The sequence below is a fragment of the Lampetra planeri genome, chromosome 45 (genome assembly GCF_965212315.1).
Source record: "Lampetra planeri chromosome 45, kcLamPlan1.2.h2, whole genome shotgun sequence".
NCBI lineage: Eukaryota > Metazoa > Chordata > Hyperoartia > Petromyzontiformes > Petromyzontidae > Lampetra > Lampetra planeri.
Window position 1 is genome coordinate 5,143,270 of NC_136151.1, and position 5,450 is coordinate 5,148,719.

Genomic DNA, 5,450 nt, shown 5'->3' on the forward strand with positions numbered 1-5,450 from the left:
GTGTGGGGTGGAGCGGTGGTGCAGTGGTTAGCGCACTGGGAGGGAGGGCGGGGGGAGCCAAGGATCTCTCTTTCGCCATCGTCCCTCGTACCGCGCGCCGCGTGGAGCTCAACGCCAAGAGGGCGGAGCTCCACCGCGGGCGTGCTGTGAACACGCGTCACGTGACGCTACGGGGTGGCGCACTATCCCCTCGCGGTCACTCGCTCGTTGGGTGATAAACCCGGGGTGGGAATGGGATGGCATCACTAGGGGGGACTGCAAGTGGTGTGTGCCGAGCATCGCTGGGCTAAAACATTTTTGTCATAACCAGGGGTCAAGTGACTCCTCCACACACCCAAAGTAGTTTTATTTTAAAGGGCATCGAGAGAGAGAAGCCATTTTATGACCTATTAGGAGGGCTTTCGCCACCAATATTATCCGTAATAAAGGTTTGTTTTGTTTAATGTTTTAATTATCTTTGGACCTCCAGCCACAACCTTCGATTCATGTGATAACTCCTCCCTCTGCTGACAAAAATTGGAACTGTCTTTGACATTGAAATCTGTTATTTAATTAAGTCTGATATATATCTCGAGTGAAGATATACCTTTCACTTCAACACGACTAATATTGTCTCAACATGCATTAGTACCACACAAACACTGTGTGTTATTACAGGGAGAGAGACACTGCCAACTCCAAATATACAGCAGCTGTCATGGTCGGAAACCAACCCACGACCTCCTCCATACCAGGCGAGGGACTCAACATTTCCTAGCCACCACGGTCCCCTCCTTGACGTGATACACCAATCCGGTGGAAACCCAACCTCGAGTCTCAGGCTGTTTAGCAATGCGTAGATGATTTGAGACACATTTATTATATCGTACCAGTTGTGTACTTGTGTGAACGCGAATCGCATTGTGCTCTGGGCTGTGGGTGAGATTTATATTTACTTCTAGATTTGAAGCTTTCGTGACTGCAATGATTCATATTCTCAGGTTTTTTCGGTAAAGTCACGTAGGTAAAAACATTAAAATTAATGAAAGTAAAATAAAACAAAACAAAAATAAAATTCACGACGTTTCGGAGGCAACACAAGTCTCCTTCATCAGGTGGGACCGTCACAGCCGAATTAGCTGCATCAAGTGAAGCAATGATTCAAGATGTAATCCCTTATAAGCAAGTTGAAGGGAGGTGGAGGGGGGGAGAGCTTATCAGGCTGTGGTAGCCAATGAATGGAAACGTATCGGGAGGGAGGAGGAGCGGTGATCAAAGACTGCACGCAGTGCTCAACACAATGAATGGAGACGTGTCGGGACAAAGGGCGAGCGGCGATCAAAGACTGGACGCAGTGCTCAACACAATGAATAGAGATGCGCCGGGACGGAGGGCGAGCGGTGATCAAAGACATCACGTAGTGCTCAACACAATGAATGGAAACGTGGCGAGCGGTGATCAAAGAACAATGAAGAGATTACTGTTAAACCACCTGATGAAGGAGACTTGTGTTGCCTCCGAAACGTCGTGAATTTTATTTTTGTTTTGTTTTATTTTACTTTCATTAATTTTAATGTTTTTACCTACGTGACTTTACCGAAAAAACCTGAGATTATATTTACTTCATTGCTGGCATGGGATTGACTTGTTTTGGTTTTTTTCATTTTTGTGACCCAGGTCACTCTTGTCAATGAGACTCATCCTGATCTCCTGAGTTCTGGCCTCGTTAAATTTAAATTCAACTCGACTCGATCATCAGCATCAGCAGAAGTATCATCAGCAGCAGAATTAGTAACAGGAGCAACACCATCAACAGCAGTAGCTCCATCATTATCAGCATCAGGAGTAGAACCAGCAGCATCAATAATAATAGAATCATTATCAGCAGTAACAGAAATATCATCAGCAGCGGAAGCATCATCATTATCATCACTCTCGCAACCGAGACTCATCCTGGTCTCTTGAGTTCCCACCTGGTTCAACAAATCGACTTTAACACGTCGGCTTTCGCGACCAATATTATCAATGATAAAGGTTTATTGGGGTAGTTCGCGTAAATATAAATATACTTGATTGTGTTCTGGGTTACCTGTGAATTGGAATCGCATTCTATTGTGGGTTAAGGGTCAATGTGTTCTGGGTGAATAAAAAAAATAATCTTAAAATCTATTTAAGATTGTCATCCAGGCTGTGAATGTGACTCTCTCATAGCTGAGACTGACTTGTGTAAACATGTATTTGTTTGGATGGTTCCAATTGTTTTGTTTTGTTTGGATGTTATATTATCGGAGATTATACCTGGGCACGGTTTGTAAATATGCAGCTTATGCCTTTGTCGTGTTGTAATTACAGACGAATAAACTTCTCTATGAGGCACACACTGTTAATTGTCTTTTTTCGACAAGGTCCCTAACACACAAGGTCCCCGTACCCGATACCTAGGGAGGTATGGCCTCCAGACTCGGCAGTACTTCCTCACGAGTTACCAGCTAACCTAACGTCCTCCAGCTGGGACCTAGGAGAGGCTGACTGACCCGACCGCTGGCTCGGTGGGTCCCCGACCACTGGTTACGCTGAACCTCAGTCCTTAGAAGGGCTGCAAGGCTTGGTCCAGGGTCCTATCTATCTTCAGCCTGGGCTTCGGTCTTCGTGTGGAGAGAACTGCCCCGATCCCTCAGCGCTCTCCCTTTTATACCGGTTCACGGCTGGCTCCGTCCAAGCCATGCTCCTTCGTGTAACCTTCTGATTGGTCCTTCCCAATCGGCTTGGTGCCTTCTGATTGGTCCTTCCCAAATAGTCGTTCTGATCCGTTTCAACTCATATGACCCCGGGAATTTCCCCAAGCAGGAATTGGCGTTCTGATCCGCTCTCACCTCCGCTTGACCCCGGGCATTTCCCCCAGGGAGGTAACGCTGCTGCACGCCGTTGACTCTAAGTGGTACTATAGGTTACTGAATGGTGAATAGCGATCACCTCTACATCTTCACAGGTAAGTGCTGTCTGTAGCCTTGTGCCACATTCCATGGCGTGTCTCGTGGTATTTATAGCTGCACTCTCAGTCAGTTTGCTTGTTCCTCGTCATCATTAGCCCTAATGATGAATAAACCCTGACAGATGGATGATGATGCAGAGGACAATGATGATGATAATGACTACGATTGGTAATGATGACTACCACCCACTCACCTGCACACAACACTCTCCTACCCGACACCTGCCACTCCCTAACCTACTACCCCCCCAGCCATCTAAAGGGCCTCTCCCTCCCACCTGCCACCACTTACACCTGCTCAGCCATACACTTGCCCATGCCGCCACACTCCCACCTGCCCACCTCATGCATATTCAAGCACTCATTCCCGGCTGATCTCCATCCCACCTGATCACCTGCAAACCTGCTCACTCACCCACCCGCACAAAGACAAAGATCCCCCGTATAGCCTGAACAGACTGTTGTGCAAGTGCATCTATGAAGGCCCACACAGCACACGAATGGGTGCGTGGCCAGCACCAATCCCTGCCGCCTTTGTCTCCCAAGTGGTGATATGTATACTCCACACCAAGGTACTCATTTCAGGCTGAATGAACCTAAGGGAGGCCCATGACCGGTTCAGACAATGGTCACTGGTGTTGGTGGCCATGAGTGGGAATTGAACTTGGATCGGTAGGTTCATAGCAGAGCGCACTAACCACTACAACATCAATCTCCACCCACACACACCTCAACCACCCACACGATCACCCTCCTCCCCTCCCATATGATCCCCCACTCATTTACACGTGAAGAAAGGAGATCATTTGTCAAAAAAATGCACAATATTAAGTTGATTTTTTTTTATACAATTTTAAACTGTCATGCTAAAATAATGGCAATGATAATAAGAATGTACGGTTTGGTGCAGAAACCCACAGAACCTCACCATAGCCGACGAAATCAGTCCAAGGGACAAACCATCACCGTTTGCATGGCCACTCTGGGTTTTGTAAAAATCGCGACCCATGAAACCCAACACCGCCAGTGTGAATGCAATGCTCCTGTCTACGAAGGTGAGAGTCGATTCGTGTCTTGGTTCGTCACCGCCATGTGCGCTCCAGGGACAGCATCTCTCAGCCACAGCGAGCGGCTATCTGTGAGAAGCCACTGAGAGTCGTGGCGAGCGCAGCTCCCACTGAGAGCATAGCGAGTGGACCTGGCTCCCGCCTGGAAGTGGTCACAGCCGACCGTGTAACGCGTCTCACGTTGTGTCTAGACAGCTGCGTGCGATTCGAAGCTCGTGTCTGACCTTGACCACCTGAGCACATTTCCACGTAGTGTCTCGTGGGTTTGTAACCTCGTGCTAAGTAATGATCGCTTTCTTGTCCGCAATAAAGTAGGGCATTGATAAGGGGTTGGCAGCTCTGCATACCCAAACCATGTGCTAGATCTGAGCTGTAAACAGTCAACGGCGAGGTTATTGCGAGAAAATGATGAGAATTAAACTCCTTGGTTCTTTCGGTAAAGTCAAGAAGATATTTTTTTTTACCGAAACAACCAAAGAGTATGGATTCCTGCAGTCACGAAAGCTTTAAATCAAGAACGATGATGAGTGTCTGTCGTCAAAGTAAAAAGTCACATCGGTGATAAAATCGTGCGTAGTGAATTGAAAGAGACATCGATGGAGGCGTCAACCATTAATGTTGTAGTACAACAGCAGCAGCAGCTGCTGTGCATCAACGAGCTGCACCACTCGAACGGCGTTCGCCACAACGCGCTACAGACGCAGTCCATGGCGACACGGAGCCAAGGCGAATTCGTCGCTGCACTCCGACAAAGAAAGTGGTGGATAAAGCAAAGCACTTTGTGGCAATCACCCGAATGTCAACAATACGCAGGGAACTACCAACTTTTATATTTATATATACTGCAGATGTCTATAATGCAGGTTGCTTAGGTTAGATGGTTAACCCCCAATAAAACTGTATAATGGATATTGGTCGCGAAGGCTTTACGTGTTAAACTACTGTAGATGTATTATGGTGATGTGTTAACTTTCCATGTACGTGTGCTACTATCATGTTTGTGTACTGTTTGTTGTTGTAACGTTCGTACCCCGTGTCCCTACTGGACATCTGTTAAAAAGAGCTTTACAGGTCATCTGATTTCTGCTGCAGTATAAATATTCCGATTATGATGTGCGTCAGTACAAATATGCCAAATTAACATCTGTGATAATAACAAATCGCGTTAACGGCATCTGCTTTGATCCACATTGCTCACCGTAGCTATTGGGCTGTTCGGAATGTGCCACTCACTCAGCGGGTGGGGGGGGGAATATCAACAATTTCGCATGGCATTTTACTTTAAAACATAAAAGAAAGCAAGTCACAGAATTACAAAATCACTGCAACTGTTATTGTACAACGATCAGCAAATTACAATTTGAATCGATGGAATATGGTAACGTTTTATTCGTAAAATTGTACGTAGCTGT